Genomic DNA, 21586 nt, shown 5'->3' with positions numbered 1-21586 from the left:
TGCAGCTGCGGCGTGCGGTGCAGCGAGACGTTTCGGCCGCGAGAGAATCCTAACGACCTGCCGCTTATTACTTCCGCCGCGGCCCTCGCGTTCCCCACGGCAGCCCGCAACCGCAGCTGGCTCGTATGGAAATTGTTCCGAGGAAGTCCGCCGTACAAATCGGCTCACGCTTCCCTTCCGGATGGCCCCTTTCTTCCGGAATGCTCGTTAATTTTTATTGCTACAGTAAACACGGCCGGGCGGATGGCATCTCATGACAATACAAACCCTAGCAGGAATATCTGGCACTTTATGTTTGCTCCCTCAAAACTAGAAAAAAAAAAACAACGAAGCACTCGACGTACCGTCCAGCGCCCGACCTGACGGTTAAAATAGACAAGGATGGGAAAGAATCTATACATATAAAATACGTGTGTCTATGTGCTGACTTTTCTCCATGACCACCCACTGCCACCCACTCGTGCCCTTTGTCTCATGCTGTTAGTACGGCAATTTGGTGGCGGTGCGTGCAGTGGGTGGGTGTGGCGAGCAAAAATACGCGAAATATAGAGCAATAAATACTGTTAGGAGTTGCTGTATACACTGTGAATTACGAATTTTACCGTACATGTGACTACGCGTTTATTGTTTAGTTCCCCCGACAAAATAAGATGCTTGCGCTGTTTCGTTATTCAGACTTTAATAACGATGTGTAATATCAACAGATCAGATTTCAATTGTCAGCGCATTTTCGTTAGTCACACTTCATCGTCCATCGACAGAGACACAAAGAAAAAACTCCAGGTCCTCAAACATAAAATGGGGTAGGGGTAGCGTACATAGTCGATAAATATGTGAAGAGGGGGTCGTGGGCTCGATTCCTGGTTGTTCTTTACTGCACCTTTTTCTTTGCCAATCGTCGCTGGGGCGCTGTCAGTTGAAAGCGACACTATTTTATCATAGCGAATGTTGGAATTATTAATAAATTCGTCAATAGCTTTGAATAAATCTTCTCCTCGAGGGTTACCTTTCAAAGGCAATATTGCGAGCAATTCTTCCCTGAATATCTTATTTTCAATGTAGAAAAATCTCACGAAAATAGATATTTGTTCATCATCAACAATGTCACATGATTCGTCAAGTGCAATCGCGTAGCATGGTGCCTTTTCCAAAACTTCAAGCAGAGTGCTTTCAATATCAGTAGCTAAAATTTCCGTTCTTCTTGTATTACTTGTTGCAGACATTGGAATACTTTGAACTGAAGCGACAACATCCTTTTTTTCTTCAAAAAATGCCGAGGCTACTTCCAACATACATTCTTTCATTATTTCAGAATCTGAAAATGGTCTTTGGTGTTTACTAAGTGTCCAGCACACACGTAACTCTGCTTCTGCCGATTTTTCTTGCTCACTCATGCAACGAACCAGCAATTTCGTGCTTCTTTCGTAAGAAGTGAGATATTCCTGTGATTTAAATTTAAATTTTATCGTGATAGGTTTACAAAGCAGTTATACGTATCACATTCATACATTATCTAATAGAATTATATTACCTGTAGTTTAGCCTCACTGCCAAGAGGAAAGTTTTTGTGGAATTGCTGATGAGTTGTTTCATAGTGTCGCCTTAAATTGCCACTTTTAATAACAGCGACAGTTTTATTACATATTAAGCAAACTGGAACCGCTTGAGGCCTAACAGGCAGCGTAAAACAATATTGTTCAGTCCATTCAGTCAAAAATCTCCTATTTTCAGTGTCCACTTTTCGCTTTTTAGGTTCCAGGACTCGTAACTAACAAATGAATGATCGAACGGTAAACAACATTGATTTCGGATAAACATTTCGCTTATTCTTCGTGAGTATAATCTTTTTCATGATTTTGCGTGTTTTCGCTAATTACTCCATTTTTTCTTCTTTTGCATATTAACCACGTCCTCTTTTTCTCCACTCTTCAGTCATTTCATGGTATAATATAAATTCGCAACACTGAAATGGTACAAGACTCTACAACACAACTGTACACTAACATCATCGGAGCAACAGTAATGATTGGCAAACAAAAGGGGAGACGGATTTTATAACACGAATACCCTTGTTATCATCTAGTTTATCTCTTGACCTTAAGACGATTGCAATTTCCGGTTAAATTAGCATACAGCAGAACCATCAACAAAGCCCAGGGGCAAATATTCAAATAATGCTGCCTTAACTTCAGAATCATGTTTCTCTCACGGATAGTTGTACGTGGCGTGTTCACGAATTGGATATCTTACACAATTGTTCCTTTACATTTAGAACAAGGAACATGAAAATACAGGGTGTTTCAAACAGAATATACGTATTTCGAGTGCATATATTAATTAAACTTTAAGACATACGAATATGAAATTTACACACATATTTACGAACCTCTCAAGTTCAGGTTGTGACCACCTGGTCTGCTGAGCGCTGTTGGCGTGCGGGGTGCACTCAGCCCTTGTGAGGCAAACTGAGGAGCTACTTGATTGAGAAGTAGCGGCTCCGGTCTCGGAAACTGACATACGGCCGGGAGAGCGGTGTGCTGACCACATGCCCCTCCATATCCGTGTCCAGTGACGCCTATGGTCTGAGGATGACACGGCGACCGGTCGGTACCGTTGGACCTTCACGACCTGTTCGGGAGGAGTTTAGTTTAGTTTTTAGTTTAGTTTCAAGTTCAGGTTACAGATGTCCAATATGTCCTTCATCTGCGACACGAACAATATCACATCGATACTCAAATCCCTCCCATATTTGGGTAACCAAGTCCTTCGTCACTGATGTTATGGCAGTACGGATCCGGTTTTTCAACTCTTCCAAGTTCTCTGGCAGTGGTAGTACATAAACGTTGTATTTAACGAAACCCCACAGGAAGAAGTCAGAAGGTGTCAAATCCGGTGACCGTGGAGCCCATCTTAGACGTGCTAAGTCGCCATCTCCTTGACAACCAATCCAACGGTTCGGTAGAGTTTCATTCAGATATTCACGCACTTGGCAACTCCAGTGGAGAGGTGCCATAGTTGTCTAGCGGTTCTAGGCGCGCAGTCCGGAACCGCGCGACTGCTACGGTCGCAGGTTCGAATCCTGCCTAGGGCATGGATGTGTGTGATGTCCTTAGGTTAGTTAGGTTTAAGTAGTTCTAAGATCTAGGGGACTAATGACCACAGATGTTAAGTCCCATAGTGCTCAGAGCCATTTTTTGGAGGGGTGCCACGTCTTGTAGAAAAATGAAGTTGTCTTCGTGCAGCCTCGGTTCAAAATGGTTCAAATGGCTCTGAGCATTATGCGACTTAACTACTGAGGTCATCAGTCGCCTAGAACTTAGAACTAATTAAACCTAACTAACCTAAGGACATTACACACATCCATGCCCGAGGCAGGATTCGAACCTGCGACCGTAGCGATCGCTCGGTTCCAGACTGTAGCGTCTAGAACCGCACGGCCACTCCGACCGGCTGCAGCCTCGGAAACAACCGGTTTTGTAACATAGCGAGATACTGTCAACCGTTAACCGTGTTTCCATCAAAGAATAATGGGCCGTAAACAGGTTACACGGATATAGCACAAAACACGTTGACTTTGGGGCGAATCTCGTACATGTTCAATGGCTGCATGTGGGTTCCGTGGGCCCCAAATTCGAACATTGTGTTTGTTTACCTTACCACTAATAAGGAAAGTCGCTTCATCACTGAACACGATGCGTTGTGTGGAAATGTTATCGTAATCAACAGCATCAAGAATCTCGTTACAAAAAGCCACACATTTGCATTTGTTATCAGGACACAGAGCTTATAACAGCTGTAACTTGAACGGCTTCATAACCAACCGACGTATCAAAACACGCCATTTTGTTGTTGTAGTCAGTTGTAACTCCACACTGGCACGACGAGTTAATTTTGAAAGACTACGTTGGAAAGCAGTTTGAATTCGTCCAACATTTTCTCCAGGAAGACGATGGCGGCCAGGACTCTTTCTTTTACATACACATACTGTATCCAGAAACTATCGATACCACCTGCGAATGTTCCACCCATTCGGAGGACCAATTTGGTACCTCAACCTAAAACGTCTTTGCACTGTAATCACGGAATTACACTTGGCAAACTCGAGAACACAAAATGATTCTTGCTGCGAAGTATCCATTTTAAACATATGACGGTTACCAAGCAACACAGAAGACAACTGACTTCTAGCGGCTATTAATATAAACTAAGACTTTGCATTCGTTTCTCCAATAGCCAAGCGGAGGCGCAGCGATCGATAGTTTGAACAAAATAATACTTTGTAATACGTATATTCTGTTTGAAACACCCTGTGTAATACACAATCAAGTGTTGTGAAAATATTGTATTGACGTAATGTGCAACGAAAAGTAAATGCCTCATGAAATAAAGCAGCTTCCACTCATTTCCAACGTATGGATGAAACACTTTGAGAGCTCTATCACCATTACACTGCATCGTGAATGATACAATAAAAACATTTTCACATACACGGTAAAGTGCGCAAGTCATATATTACTGTATTTAGCTTTACCTAAGAGTAATTACTGCTCGATATTCCGCGGATTTTTGCCCATCACTCTTCCATTGCCACTCACCGGGACCAAACTTCCTTACTAACACGATAAATGCACTGAAGCGCCAAAGAAACTGGTATAGGCGTGCGTATTCAAATACAGAGATATGTATAAGGTAGAATATGGCGCTGCTGTCGGCAACACCTATATCAGACAACGAGTGTCTCGCGCAGTTGTTCTATCGGTTACTGCTGTCCAGCAGCACGTTATTAACATTTAAGTGAGTTTTAAGGTGGTATTGGCAACGGCCTTGCCGCAGTGGATACACCGGGTCCCATGAGATCACCGAAGTTAAGCGCTGTCGGGCGTGGTCGGCACTTGGATGGGTGACCATCCAGGCCGCCATGCGCTGTTGCCAGTTTGCGGGTGCACTCTGCCTTGTGATGCCAATTGAGGAGCTACTCGACCGAACAGTAGCGGCTTCGGTCAAGACTATCATCTTACGACCGGGAGAGCGGTGTGCTGACCCCACACCCCTCCTATCCGCATCCTCCACCGAGGATGACACGGCGGTCGGATGGTCCCAGTAGGCCACTCGTGGCCTGAGGACGGAGTGCTTTTTTTAAAAGGTGGTAATGTAACAGTTGTGGTTACTAAATGTGACACTTCTGTCACTCAATGTAACTGGGTTTTCTCTTTTGATGCTGTCAATTGTCAGGATGAGCATTCTCAAGCATTCTGTCAGGGTGAAAATATTAAATAAATAAACTTTTCTCTCTTACAAAATGTGGGCAGGGTGGGTTCTTCCTTGGCTCGGGTATGAGGTCGAATGAAACATCATTTTATACATAAGATAACTTTTATTGAAAGTTTCGTACAACTGTTATCTTACTGGACGTTCTGGTTCGGAGAGCGGCAGCCGTGTCGTTTGCGTAGCCTTCTGCTGCGGCAGCGGCGGCGGCGGCGGCGGCGGCGGCGGCGTCTGATTACGCGTAGCGGTGTGTATCTCGTGTCGCCGTCTCGCCCAGCTGACCCGAGACGCGCAGCGCGAGGTGGCCTGTTTAATTATTGCGAGCGACGTCGTGCATCGGGTGGTGATACCTTGAATGTGGCGTCCCAGTGTTTCTCTTCTCTAAGCGGCCGCGTGTGTTGTGCGTCGACCAGCGGAGCGGCGCGGCGGGGGAAGGCCAGTGTCCCGGACTCGAACCACGGACTCCCGCTTGCCAGTCTTCGGCTGTCAGGTCTTCATCTCAGATCACAGGTGACTGCTGATGTGAGGCCGTCTCCTTCCCGTCCTCACGAGTCACCCGGGTATGTAAAATCAGACTTCAAAATACCTTTTAACTTCTTCTTCTGGCACTGAGGCTGCTGCTTGCTATTCTATTACAGCGGCGGACTCGGTGCGTCTGTGCATGATGTAGTCTCTTCTTGCCTGACGATCTTCAGCACCGAAACTAACTTAAAACAACTGCTACGCTTCTTCTTCGTCTTCTTCGTCGCTCGTCTCCGTCTTCATCTACATCTCTCGGGCCCACTGCGTCTCGCGTATTTATTCACTTCAGTTTACTGGAGGTGAACGACTTCACGGCCATTGCCTCTTCTGTCACGTTGAAAAGATTCTCGAAGATTCTTCTTAACGTCGGTCATTGGCTCTTGGAATGTAGGCGAGGGCCTTTGCTCACATACGACAACTGAGAAACACGTGAGCCGGTCATTGCCTCTTCTGTCACGTTGAAAAGCTTCTCGAAGAATCTTCTTAACGTCGGTCATTGGCTCTTGGGATGTAGGTGAGGGCCTTTTGCTCACATGCGACCACTGAGAAACACGTGAGCCGGTCGGGCGATGCCCTGACGGCTGAATCGACAGCGCCCGCTTATGTGGAACTTGCTGACTTCACGGTCATTGTCTCTGCTGTTCGGCCCGCTGTGAGCCAGTATGTAACTCTCCAAACTAAACCAAGTTTTCCATTTATATTCTAATTTCTAGTTCACTTTGATTTCCTAATTTATTTACTTAAGTACCACTCAACATTCCTCCACCCTTCGGAGAAATTCGCCCTCGAATTTACCACTCAACATTCCTCCACTCTTCACACGGAAAAAACACAAGCACTGAAAACTCTCGACTTACACATGCATCACATTAAGTATGTTGAAAATACTGTATCACTTTATAAAAGCCCTGTGCGCTCATGAATCACATAGTTTACACATAAATGGTTATAATAAGAGTAACAAATCTTGATGAGAATGAATAAACAAAAAATAGATTTTTCACTTAGAAAATTACATAGCAACAGCTGTTTAATCTACGCTATACTAATGCAAGAATATCTATTCTACAGTATTGTTTATTTTAACAAGAGACTGTTTAATGAAAAATGAAGTACAATAAACAAAATTAATACACTAATGCTCAAAAGTAACTACTGAAGTACACCAGTTAAGAGTGTGGTATCCAATTAACAGGGATTTGATGAAGTGGTATATTGTTATTTGGCTTATTTTTTCGTCTTAAATAAAAGAAAACTGTACAAAGCAGAAACACCAACACAAAGGTTCCAGATATACCCGTTCCTAGCATTATAATTTTAGTTTTGTGTTCACCTTTTAATTTTAAAACATGTTGCATTATAATATTGGCATCAATTTTGTCTTGCTGTGAGTTTATGAACGTATCTAATGACTTCAGAAGGGAACTATCAAGGGAGTCATTGAGGTAGGACAGGTTTTGTGCAGGAAATGCTTGCATGGCGTTTTCTGGCCAATAAATTAGAGGGAAGGATGAATTAACATTAGTTGTACCAGTGATTGTTGCGGGTAAATGAAAATTCGCTCCTGAGATGGAACATAACGTGCCGTTAATTATTAGCCCGCTTCCATGAAGTTCAAAATGTTGTAATGTTGTAGCCACACCGTTCTCGTAACATTGTGCAAAAATATCAGTTGGCTTACTGACCGCATACAACCAGTGATTTTCGACTTGCTCGAAAAAACATGATGTGGAAGTTAATATATCGCGTGGGCAATTGATGGCGTCAGATTGTTCGAAAAATAATTGAGATTCACAACTAGTGGCATGTAATTGGATTGCGCGAGATGGACATATAATAACTTGTTCGGATGTGCAACTATTTAATTCAGAAGTTGTCATTACCGTGCTCGTATTGCTTGTTTGGGAGATTAAAAATACTTGGTGTGTTCTGAACTGTACAAATTTATTTATTTTGCCCCATTTTACCGGAAATGAGTGTACTCTATAACAGTCATACATACCCATTTTATCTGTAACCGGGAAAGATATACGAACTCGTATTCTTGCATTATCTGTGTCAACTAGTACTGTAGCTAAGTGGTAATACTGTGGTAAATGTTTCTTATCCGCAGGAAATATTAACTTTAGTGAATCTGGCAATTGTTTTTCAATTTTAGGTAATAATGAGATGAATGTAACCGGCGATAGTAACGTGGGTGACAAATGTCCCTGTACTGCATAGTGGATGGCTTCCTTTAATTCCTCCGCTGCTAGCCGTGCATCTGTCACTTGATCAGTGAGTAGCCGAAGCGATCTTACTACTGCAAGTTTCTTATCCACAATATCGAGCCTTGTTTGTATGACTTTTAGGTCTTTATTCAGTGTAGCAGTAGTAGCTTGAAGATAATCGTTTAATTCTTGGGTGAGGTTCCTGATGACATGGGTATTAGTAAAAACTGTTTGCTCCAATCCGTTTAATCTTGTCGTGTGCCATTCTATAGTACCTTTATTTAATTCCGCGGTACTCTCTATGTTCTGTAATGAATTATTTAGCTGAGTAATATCTTCGTTATCCGCTGTACCGAAAATGGTCTTTAGTAGTTTACCGCCTGCGTCCACCCATCCACGTTTAGCTCGTTTAACGGTCTGCGGAAGTATATCTTGTAACTGACGCAACTGTTCTCTCAACTGTTCGTATGAGTAGTGTAATGTTTTAAATTCACTGGATATTTCTTCAAAAATCTCTGGTGAACTTGCCCTTTCATGTAGCGTATCAAATTCTAATTCAAGGTTCTTAAGTTCATTACGTAAGGCCCATAAATTATACTCTAATGAAATAGTCCACTTGTGATTGGTCAAAATTACAGTACCCTGTTTTACAAAAATTACACCACTCATCAACTGGTTGATCTGTAATCCGTTGCTCGTATTAGTCAATAATGCAATTATGATGAGCAGTACAGTCACAATGTAGTTGTCCATTATGCTAGAGGCGTTACCTGAAAAAGCAAACAACATGGTTATGGACCTACCAACCTAGTAAAAACAAAAATAAAGGAAAGAAGGAATACATTGTTAACTACAAGATCTACATGTTTCTACGTTCAACTTTTTTTTTTCTTAAAAAATAAACCATTATCATTTATTAATTATTTACATATGTATACTATCCACAGTCTACTGAGATTCCACTAGGACATTCGCAGTCTTGGTCGAAGATTGTACTCGTATGGTGGCATGTCTGTATGTTGTGCTGGCGTGGCCACTCTTTTTCCTCTTCGTGAACTTCCTCCACCCTTCGGAAAAGCAGACACTACTGTTGAAGGAATTACATCTGGAGCGCCCTTAAAAGGTTTTAAACGACTTACATGCACAATGGTAGTTCGGGTGGGCAGTTGCAATTTAACGTTGACTGGTGACGTGATCTCAATAATTTGATAAGGACCTCTGTAATTTGTTACAAATTTCTTTGTTTTTCCTTTAGCAACGTAAGGAGTTGAAAGCATAACCCACTGACCGATTTTGTAATTTGGATATTTAGCTTGGGTATTACCTAATCTTTCCTGTCGTTCCAAAGCCTTTGTATTAGATTTTTGAACCTTTTTCCATACATCTTTCATCATTCGACTGAAATCTCTTACTGTTTCTCCGACTTTTCCGTTTTTCTGCCTGATTACATCAAAAGGGGACGGCATTTTTCTCCCATAGACCACTTCATAAGGTGACATGCCAGTTGCGTCATGCGTTTTGGCGTTGTATACCGACACGATTATTGGTAAATACGTATCCCAATTAGAATGTTGTTCGTTAATATAATAACTAAGCATCTTGCCAATTGTCCGATGAACTCTTTCTGTGCGTCCGTTGCACTGAGGGTGTAACGGAGTTGTGCGTAATTTGCGTATTTTTAGTAAGTGGCAGAGCTGTTTCATTAGTTCAGACATAAAATTAGATCCCTGATCTGTGATAATAGCTTCAGGTACGCCAAATTTAAGTATCCAGTTGTTAACTAAAGCTTGGGCAACTGTATTTGCTTGCTGATCTGGGAGACTCACCATAGCTAGATAGCGTGAAAAGTGATCTATAATTGTAAGAACATACTTATTACCAGCAGGTGTTTTATGAAATGGCCCGTAGAGATCCACTCCGCAGATTTGAAATGGACATGAAGCCTCGGGGAGCCTCTGTAAGGGTATTTTTGAACGAGAAAGTTCAGCTCGTTGTGCGCACGCAATGCAATTACGAACGTACTGCGCAACATCCTGCTTTCTGGTTTGCCACCAAAATCGCTCTGCTACACGTCTTTCGGTTGTCCGTTGTCCACCGTGTCCTGCAAGGATATGATCGTGGGCCTCTGCCATTATTTCTTGTCTAAGGTGTTGGGGAACAACAATTCGCGGTCCAAGTTTTGTTTTACGGCATAATACACCATCTTCAAAGCAAAATTGTTTTTGAGATGCGTATTTTTTGCAATCTGTATCCTCATCTTGTGCCTTTCTCCAGTCCTCAGTATCTCGGCCTGTTGCTTCCAAAAGTGCTATTTTCCGACTTAGACAATCTGCATTCGTGTGTTTTTTGCCTGGTTTGTGGATAACTTCGAAATCCATTTCGGAAAGACATAGGGCCCAACGCGTGAGACGACTAGATGGATCCTTTAACCCAAGCAACCATTTTAAAGCTGCGTGGTCGGTAATAACCTTGAATTTCCTACCATACAAGTAGCATTTAAAGTATTTGATGCCATAAATAACACTTAACAATTCTTTCTCTGTTGTGGAATAATTTCTTTCTGCTGTTGTTAGTTGTCTCGAAGCGTAGGCTATGGGGTGTTCCGCGCCATTAATATTCTGACTCAAAACAACTCCTACTGAATGACCACTTGCGTCACAGGATAAAATAAATTCTTTGTTATAATCTGGGTAGGCTAATACTGGACTGTGTGTTAACTTATCTTTAAGGGTTTGAAATGCTGATTCACAATCTTCAGACCAATGAAATTTTGCACCCTTTTTCAATAATTGGGTTAAGGGTCGGGCAATTTCAGCAAAATTTTGAACATATTTTCGGTAATACGATGCGAGACCAATGAAACTTTGTACTTCCTTAACGCGTTGTGGTGTTGGGAAGTCCTTAACTGCCGAAATTAATCGAGGATCTGTTCTAATTCCTTTTTCACTAATGACATGCCCTAGGTATGTAACCTCTGTCAATGCAAAACTACATTTTTCCATATTTAATGTTAATTTAGCTTTTCTAAGTCTCTGAAAAACATTACGCAGACGCACAGCATGTTCATTAATGTCTTTGGAGAATACAATAATATCGTCTAGATATACACAACATTGCTGAGTTTTTAGTCCTCGCAATACTCCATCGAGTAGTCTTTGAAAAGTTGCTGGTGCATTTTTCAAACCGAAAGGCATTCTTTTAAATTGCCAGTGGCCTGCAGGGGTAGAAAATGCTGTTTTATGCCTATCTTCAGGTGCAACTTCCAATTGATGATATCCGCTACGTAAATCGATTGTTGAAAAGTATTTACTGTTACCTAAACTGTCAATGATATCTGTAATGTTTGGAAGAGGATAAACATCTGAGATAGTTTGTTTGTTAAGGTGTCTGTAGTCACAACAAAATCTATATCGTTTCGTACCGTCGGGAGACTTCTTTGGAATAATTACAATATTTGAATTATAAGGCGAATCAGAATATTCTATGATTCCATCTTTTAGATGCTGTTCTAAAAATTCATCCAGTACTGGCTGTAAGTGATGCGCAACTCTATAAGGCTTTCTATAAACTGGGGGGCTATTTCCTGTTGGGATCCTATGCTGTGTGATATCTGTTGCTGGCAATGGACCTTCTGCATTAAATAAATCTTGGAACTCAACTAAAACTGCTTCTATCGTGTCTCTATCCTTTCCTTTCAAATGCTCAATCTTCTGGCGTAATGCGGTTTTATAGGCGTCTGGTTTCTGACCATCATTAATATCTGACCAAATAAAATCTTCTTCTTCAAAAGTACTGACTGTAGCTACTAATATTCCCTTATGCAACTCTTTGTCCTCCACTCCGAAATTGTCAATATGTACCGGTACTTTTCTTTCTCCCTCAACGTCTTGAACCCGTACAACACTCCTACGTACAAAACAATGTGATACATCTAATTCCTCATTTTCCTCTAGTGGCTCTATTAGACATATTGTGTCTATAGGTACCTCGGGGTCAATGGTCATCCAGAGAAGTTTTCCTGAGCCAGATGGTATCTGATCCCGCGAATCAACCTTCAAGGACGTTGCACGCAGTGTAGTTGATTTCGCCTTCCGGTTAGGGAAATCTTGCGGCAGAGGGCCCTTTGCAGCGGTGTCACCTAGCTGAAATACTATTCCGCTAAGTTCTACATTTTGCTGTCTGAGGTCAATTTTAGCGTGATGTTTATTCAGGAAATCCAACCCTAGGATCGCGTCGTACCCGTCAGTTATCTTTGTTACCACTTCTACATCTTCTTGAAATTGTACACCGTGAATATAGAAAATCAATGATGTACATCCTAATGACTTCACTGTACCTCCTCCTACTCCACTCAATCTATACCTTGGAGGGTCATATTTCTTTTCTCCAATACATTCATTACTCACTATTGATACGTTTGCGCCTGTATCCACCAGTATCCTTGCCTCTTTATCCCGTATGGTAGCAGATAACCAGCATTCCGCCTTCACATTCGCCTTAATGGCATGAAATTTTATTGGGAACGCCTGGCGGCGGTTCCGACATTCCCGTTTCAGTTTAACTGATTTCTATTTCCAAAAACATTCTTAGACCTGCATTCCTTGAATGTGTGACCTATTCTTTGACAATTAGTGCATTTAGGTTGTCTGCAGTTTTTTGCTATATGGCCTTGTCGATCGCACCTAAAACATCGTACTCCTGCTGAAAATACATTTCGCTTCTCCTTGTATCTGGTGGCAATGTCAATTTCTTCAAAAGCTGTCGCCACAGATACAGCTTCTGCTAAATTCTTAGGAAACTCTGCCCTGACACGACGGGACGTTTCAGGAGGTAATCCACGTAAAAATGTATCTAGAGCTCTATCTTCTGCTTCTTGTAAAATAACTTTATTTGCTTCATCACTAGTTGTCAACTGATAGGTGTTAATATTAACTTTTCTAATCCTATCTACAAAGCTTTCTAACGACTCGTTTTGCCTCTGAGTGATAGTGTTTAACTGTTCCCTATAAAATCTACAGCTGTTCTGTTTTTGAAAACGTTTAAGTAATCCTTTCTTCAATTCCTCAAATGTTGGAGCATTCCGTAATTCTTCATGGTATAATACGTGTGCTTTAGCCTCTCCTAGCAATCTTAACTTTGTCATTTGTAAGAGCTGTTCATCTGACCACGATCCTAACTTTGCAGCTGCTACTAAATCATCAAAAAAGGCTGTTATGTCTTCGCCAGGTTTACCTGAAAAAGGAGTTACCAAGGCTGCTGCTGAGGAATCTAGGGTAGGAGGGACTGAACTGGTTTGCCTAACCTCACACAACTGTTTAAATAATGCATTATTATCATTTTTAAGCTGTGCTATTTGATTAACTAAGCTCTGAATAGCTTCATCAGTAGAAACCCCTTGTGGTGCTGACTCTGACTTTGTACGATTTCGTGTCATCATTTTATAAACTGTTAGTTACACAATCTTACCACACTGAATTAAAAAGATGTTTAAAAATTTTCGACAAACTCTTAAAATCATGAGAGAATATACACTTCTAAAGAAAGAAAATATTACGACTGCTATGCAAACCTCTATCCTTTCACACATTAAACAATACTAACTGTGGATCTTTAGTGACTGTCATTCACACCTCATATTGAGCCAAGGGTTTTTTCTCTGACACCAAATGTAACAACTGCTACGGCTTCTGACATCAAATGTAACAGCTGTGTTACTAAATGTGACACTTCTGTCACTCAATGTAACTGGGTTTTCTCTTTTGATGCTGTCAATTGTCAGGATGAGCATTCTCAAGCATTCTGTCAGGGTGAAAATATTAAATAAATAAACTTTTCTCTCTTACAAAATGTGGGCAGGGTGGGTTCTTCCTTGGCTCGGGTATGAGGTCGAATGAAACATCATTTTATACATAAGATAACTTTTATTGAAAGTTTCGTACAACTGTTATCTTACTGGACGTTCTGGTTCGGAGAGCGGCAGCCGTGTCGTTTGCGTAGCCTTCTGCTGCGGCAGCGGCGGCGGCGGCGGCGGCGGCGTCTGATTACGCGTAGCGGTGTGTATCTCGTGTCGCCGTCTCGCCCAGCTGACCCGAGACGCGCAGCGCGAGGTGGCCTGTTTAATTATTGCGAGCGACGTCGTGCATCGGGTGGTGATACCTTGAATGTGGCGTCCCAGTGTTTCTCTTCTCTAAGCGGCCGCGTGTGTTGTGCGTCGACCAGCGGAGCGGCGCGGCGGGGGAAGGCCAGTGTCCCGGACTCGAACCACGGACTCCCGCTTGCCAGTCTTCGGCTGTCAGGTCTTCATCTCAGATCACAGGTGACTGCTGATGTGAGGCCGTCTCCTTCCCGTCCTCACGAGTCACCCGGGTATGTAAAATCAGACTTCAAAATACCTTTTAACTTCTTCTTCTGGCACTGAGGCTGCTGCTTGCTATTCTATTACAGCGGCGGACTCGGTGCGTCTGTGCATGATGTAGTCTCTTCTTGCCTGACGATCTTCAGCACCGAAACTAACTTAAAACAACTGCTACGCTTCTTCTTCGTCTTCTTCGTCGCTCGTCTCCGTCTTCATCTACATCTCTCGGGCCCACTGCGTCTCGCGTATTTATTCACTTCAGTTTACTGGAGGTGAACGACTTCACGGCCATTGCCTCTTCTGTCACGTTGAAAAGATTCTCGAAGATTCTTCTTAACGTCGGTCATTGGCTCTTGGAATGTAGGCGAGGGCCTTTGCTCACATACGACAACTGAGAAACACGTGAGCCGGTCATTGCCTCTTCTGTCACGTTGAAAAGCTTCTCGAAGAATCTTCTTAACGTCGGTCATTGGCTCTTGGGATGTAGGTGAGGGCCTTTTGCTCACATGCGACCACTGAGAAACACGTGAGCCGGTCGGGCGATGCCCTGACGGCTGAATCGACAGCGCCCGCTTATGTGGAACTTGCTGACTTCACGGTCATTGTCTCTGCTGTTCGGCCCGCTGTGAGCCAGTATGTAACTCTCCAAACTAAACCAAGTTTTCCATTTATATTCTAATTTCTAGTTCACTTTGATTTCCTAATTTATTTACTTAAGTACCACTCAACAGTATTATAGTCGGTCACGAGTGATGGGACACAGCATCTCCGAGGTAGCCCGTACGGCTCTTTCACGAGTGTACCATGAATATCAGGAATCCGGTAAAACATCAAATCTCTGACATCACTGCAACTGGAAAAAGATCCTGCAACAACGGGACCAACGACGACTGAGGAGAATCGCTCAGCGTGACAGAAGTGCAACACTTACGCAAGTTGCGGTGGATTTCAATGCTGGGCCGTCAGTAAGCGTCAGTGTGCGAACCATTCAAGGAAACACCATCGATATGGACTTTTGGAGCCAAAGGCCCACTCGTGAAGCCTTGATGACTGCACGGCACAGCTTTACGCCTCTCCTGGGCCCGTGAACACCGACATTGGACTTTTGATGACAGGAAACATGTTGCTTGTTCGGACGAGTCTCGTTTCAAATTGTATCGAGCGGATGGACATGTCCAGGTACGAAGACAACGTCATGAATCCATGGAACTTGCATTTCAGCAGGGGTGTTCGAGCAGTTGGAGTCTCTGTAATGGTGTGAGGCGTGTGTAGTTGGAGTGATATGGGACCCCTGATACGTCTAGATACGACTCCGATAGATGACACGTACCTCAGCATCCTGTCTGATCACCTGCATCCGTTCATGTGCATTGTGCAATCCGACGGACGTGGACAATTTCAGCAGGGCAATGCAACACATCACACGTCCAGAATTGCTACAGAGTGGCTCCAAGAAAACTCTTCTAAGTTTAAACACTTCCGCTGGCCAAGACATGAACATTGTTCAGCATATCTGGGATGCCCTGCAGCGTGCTGTTCAGAAGATACCCTCACCCCCGGGTATACTCTTACGGATTTATAACAGCCCTGCAGGATTCACGGTGTCAGTTCCCTCCAGCACTACTTTAGACATTAGTCGAGCCGATGCCACGTCTTGTTGGAGCACTTCTGCATGCTTGCGGGGGCCCTACACGATATTAGGCAGGTATTCTAATTTCTTTGCTCTTTCAATGTACACTCCTGGAAATGGAAAAAAGAACACATTGACACCGGTGTGTCAGACCCACCATACTTGCTCCGGACACTGCGAGAGGGCTGTACAAGCGATGATCACACGCACGGCACAGCGGACACACCAGGAACCGCGGTGTTGGCCGTCGAATGGCGCTAGCTGCGCAGCATTTGTGCACCGCCGCCGTCAGTGTCAGCCAGTTTGCCGTGGCATACGGAGCTCCATCGCAGTCTTTAACACTGGTAGCATGCCGCGACAGCGTGGACGTGGACCGTATGTGCAGTTGACGGACTTTGAGCGAGGGCGTATAGTGGGCATGCGGGAGGCCGGGTGGACGTACCGCCGAATTGCTCAACACGTGGGGCGTGAGGTCTCCACAGTACACCGATGTTGTCGCCAGTGGTCGGCGGAAGGTGCACGTGCCCGTCGACCTGGGACCGGACCGCAGCGACGCACGGATGCACGCCAAGACAGTAGGATCCTACGCAGTGCCGTAGGGGACCGCACCGCCACTTCCCAGCAAATTAGGGACACTGTTGCTCCTGGGGTATCGGCGAGGACCATTCGCAACCGTCTCCATGAAGCTGGGCTACGGTCCCGCACACCGTTAGGCCGTTTTCCGCTCACGCCCCAACATCGTGCAGCCCGCCTCCAGTGGTGTCGCGACAGGCGTGAATGGAGGGACGAATGGAGACGTGTCGTCTTCAGCGATGAGAGTCGCTTCTGCCTTGGTGCCAATGATGGTCGTATGCGTGTTTGGCGCCGTGCAGGTGAGCGCCACAATCAGGACTGCATACGACCGAGGCACACGGGGCCAACACCCGGCATCATGGTGTGGGGAGCGATCTCCTACACTGGCCGTACACCACTGGTGATCGTCGAGGGGACACTGAATAGTGCAGGGTACATCCAAACCGTCATCGAACCCATCGTTCTACCATTCCTAGACCGGCAAGGGAACTTGCTGTTCCAACAGGACAATGCACGTCCGCATGTATATCGCGCCACCCAATGTGCTCTAGAAGGTGTAAGTCAACTACCCTGGCCAGCAAGATCTCCGGATCTGTCCCCCATTGAGCATGTTTGGGACTGGATGAAGCGTCGTCTCACGCGGTCTGCACGTCCAGCACGAACGCTGGTCCAACTGAGGCGCCAGGTGGAAATGGCATGGCAAGCCGTTCCACAGGACTACATCCAGCATCTCTACGATCGTCTCCATGGGAGAATAGCAGCCTGCATTGCTGCGAAAGGTGGATATACACTGTACTAGTGCCGACATTGTGCATGCTCTGTTGCCTGTGTCTATGTGCCTGTGGTTCTGTCAGTGTGATCATGTGATGTATCTGACCCCAGGAATGTGTCAATAAAGTTTCCCCTTCCTGGGACAATGAATTCACGGTGTTCTTATTTCAATTTCCAGGAGTGTATATTCGCAATACCTTCAATGGAATGTACGTCTGTATGTATCTCATATCTAAAAAGGTACTCACGCCTTCTTCCATGCCATATATTCTGACCTGGACAACGCCAGATTTCTTGGCTAGTATTAGTATAAGTTGTTGAAGGAAGGCATTATTAGTACTAATATGAATGCATGGTGTCTGTTCTTTCGGACATGGAGTTGATACTCCTAGCTGGGCAATCGATCCACCTTCTTCAATGCGAATGGACAAATACGTACAATCTCCGGCGGGAATCTCAGAGTAGTGAACATGGAGTCAATTAGTCGGCACGTTAGGCCGGCGTGTTGAATCAGAGGGTTAGCTGCCTTGTGTAATAAAAAAAAAAAAAAAAAAATGCGTGATTGAATCGAAGATGAATGTGAACAGGTGTCATGTGACGTCCAAGCCGAACGAACAATAACGAACAAAATGAGATCAGAATAAAATAATGGCGCAGTGGTTACGGCACCTGTCTAGTAAGCAGGAGGTTCCGGGATCGAATCCCCGTCAAGTACACATTTTCACTCATCGCCTCTGATTCCGCGTAATGTTCCGCTGCAGTTGACAGCAGTGATCACCTTTTATTTACATATTTCTGAGAACTCTTCGCCAGTCTGAGACCCATTCTCGGTAGGATTAATAGATAAGATCCAGTGCAGTTCGTCAGGTTTTCTCTAATCAACTCTACAGGTCACCGGTCTTCTCATTACATTGTGCACTATAGTGTTTTTGTGTTTTTGTTGATGTGGTCGTCAGTCCGACGACTGTGTACAAGGTGCCCAAAGCCCCGAACGCAAGTGATGTCAGCAAAGCTGCCTTGCCAATCAAATCATTTCGCAGAGCCACGTGACTTGTGAGACTGGGGACCCTTAGAGCTGCGACAGAAAATCGCCCCTTACTTCTGTTCCGAGCCGCCGCCTATAGCAGATTGTAAATAGTTTAGTTCCTTTGCCTGGGCGTTTTCCCGTCTCCTCCTTCCCGTCTCCTCCTACATGCCGGCCGGGGTGACCGAGCGGTTCTAGGCGCTACATTCTGGAACCGCGCGACCGCTACAGTCGCAGGTTCGAATCCTGCCTCTGGCATGGATGTGTGTGACGTCCTTATGTTAGTTAGGTTTAAGTAGTTCTAAGTTCTAGGGGAATGATGACCTCAGAAGTTAAGTCCTATAGTGCTCAGAGCCATTTGAGCCATTCCTCCGACATGCGTCTGCCTCTGCTGGAGTTATTTTCTCTCGTCCCCCTGGCAAAACTCGTCATGTAATCCCCATGAGCAAATAAATCGATGCGGTATCTATTTCTAAACCTGAACACCGGATATGAATTTCAAGTCCACGCCACTTTCCAATCCTGACTGCAACCCCAAGAAGATGTAACGCTGCTATACAGCAGATCTCCACCCGAATCTGTCTAATGTTGTCGACCTTTGGTCTTCCCCTACAAACCCCTCCCACCCACGCATCCCTTCATTACCATATTGATTTCTTCGCGCCTCAATTTGTCCTGCCAACCAATCCCTTCTGGTAGGTTGTGTCGTAAATTTCGTTTTTCGCAAACTCGCTACACTACCACCAATAACGTAGCAAGTTATTACGAGATGACATTCCTTGCAGTAAGGCACGCAGCCTTGTAGTACGGTGGCTGCAGTATGGCTACGTTTTTTACTGTTGCTTCACTCACAGCACAGCTGACGCTGCCTGCCGTGAGAACTGCATAGCGGAACAGTTAGTCAATGCGAAGATTCACACCCTCTACGAATCTAAATAATCCATATTAGTTATTATCCGATTTTGTTCAAATTTGGTACACAGCCTTTTGTTGTTAATGGAATGATGCTGTCAAAATTTAAGATTTTTAGTTATTATAGTGCCGCAGATAAAGAGAATCACTTAAAAGTCCTGAAACCAATGCTTGTGTTTTAAAATCATGTTAGAAACAAATACAGATTGACTTTCATTATCATTTGAAGCCATTACAATGTTGGCAGTGCATAAAAATCAATTAATTAGAATTTTCTTTTTTAAACCTTTAGTTACTGTGCATTACGTAATACAAAAACGGACAAAATTATTATTTGATTACATTTTGTTGCGTGGGTGTGTGGGAATGGTTGAGAGAGTGTATGTGGGACATACGTTAAAACTTAATACGTCATTTTTCATAAAACCTTGTTCAAATACACCGTGAGAAAGTTATGGTGCAACCATGGTTCAGATGACATATGTCGTTGTGAGCTTGCTTTTGTATAAAAGCAGCCAGAATGAAAATTAGAGCCGGAATAAGTTTATTTATCAATATGAAGAATAATTCGTACTTAGCTTATTTTGATTAAACAATATACTATAAATTGTAGTTTTAATGACGTTAATTACTATCAGATTATTGATTTTAAGGCAAGTTTTGCCGCGAGAATGATCTGGAAGGAACATTCTGACTGGTTGTTTAGATCAACTGCCAATCATACCGCGCGAATACAGTGGGGTGGGCAGTGAATAGAATAGTTCGAGACAGTCGCTTGCTAACCAGCCTGCGGATAACACCATGTTAGATAGCTGCGCAAAAATATTTTGGAAAATGAAGAAATAGTTAGTTAATTGCGGTTCGAATACCTCGGGACTGAAGCGACTGGAGTTACGAACATTTTAATGGAAGTATGGTGTTTCTAAATTAAATAGTTTGAGAGTTATGAGCGTGTGAACTTTCTGGTCGTAGTAACAATTCCGCGTGGCATGTTTCGTGCTCTGTAGGGAATACTTTGGCGAGCGGTTCTTACGAGTAAGACCATTGAAACGACCGAATGTTTTACTCGCGAATAGTTGTGGGTCTGTGACTGTTAGAACATGAAAATAAGTCGGGTCGGACTCGCAAAAATTCTGTCTGCTTTTTGAGTGAAACTATGTTGTACAGACAGTGAACTTTGAATGATAGAGCATTACCATATTAAATACGGACTTGATAGCCATTTTATGTGTTTCCGTATATATGAAAAGCAGATACACTCTAATTTTAAATGATTTCTTCAAGCAAACTGCATCCTCCGAACGCCCGATTTTTTAAAATAAATGTTCAGGAACTGACTTTGAACTCGAGTTACGCGGCGTCTGTGTGGTAGGTATTAGGTAGTGGTTTCATCAACGCTGCTTTACACTGCCTAGCACATATCTGCTACTCCAGAGTTAAGGGACGTCTGAAAGAAGCATGTTGAAGTAGATGGACTTTCGATTACTGAAAGAGATAATGCCGATCACCGACCCCGCTCGCTGCATACCTTACGAGTTATGCGATCTACTCACCTAATCGTCATCATTCTTCTGTACAATTTCAAGAGCTTCTATTCTCTTCTTGCCTGACCCTTAATAGTTCACTTTCGTACAGGGCTACACTACAGACAAATACCTCCAGAAATGACTCCCTAGCGCTTTAACTCACATTCGGCGCTAGCGAAATTCTGTTTGTCTACAGATGCTTGTTGTCATGTTACTTTTAAGTCTAGATTTTATATCGTCCCAACTACGGCCATCATAATTTATCTCGTTGCCCAACCAACAAAACTCATCTCCAACTTTTGGTATCTCATTTCCTAATCTAACTGCCTCAACATTGCCTTGTTTAACTGCATTACCCTCATTTCCCTTCTGTTCATGTTTATTTCATAAGCTTTTTTCAAGACTTTATTCATTCCGTTCAACAGTTAATGCGTGTCCTTTTCATTTCTTCTTCCAGAACAGTAATTCCCTTTCGAAATTTCTCCGCAGTTCCTTCACAGCTAGCTCAGTGTATACATTAGGCTTCACCGTTCTTCCATTTACTTCTCAACTTCTGCCTTCCTTTTACGTCCCTCGACTCTTATAACTGCCATTTGATTTCTGTACATTTGTTTATAATCGTTTGCTACCTCTTATCCCTGTTACCTTCGGAATTTGAAACAGTGTTGATGAAAACTTTCTCCAAATCTACAAATACTATAAACTTAATGTTACCTGTCTTTATCTTCTAAGAAAAATGGTAATTAGTATTGCTTCGCGTCTTCCCAAATTTCTGTGGTATTGCCGGATGTCAGCTTC

At 43.5% G+C, this 21586-nt stretch overlaps 1 pseudogene; it reads left to right on the top strand.

Annotated features, from left to right (window-relative positions):
* Window positions 1-4814: 4814 nt before the first annotated feature.
* Window positions 4815-4932, top strand: LOC126089695 (5S ribosomal RNA; annotated as a pseudogene).
* Window positions 4933-21586: the final 16654 nt, after the last annotated feature.

The sequence above is a fragment of the Schistocerca cancellata genome, chromosome 6 (assembly GCF_023864275.1).
Source record: "Schistocerca cancellata isolate TAMUIC-IGC-003103 chromosome 6, iqSchCanc2.1, whole genome shotgun sequence".
NCBI classification, from domain to species: domain Eukaryota; kingdom Metazoa; phylum Arthropoda; class Insecta; order Orthoptera; family Acrididae; genus Schistocerca; species Schistocerca cancellata.
This window is presented reverse-complemented; position numbering and strand designations above follow the sequence as displayed.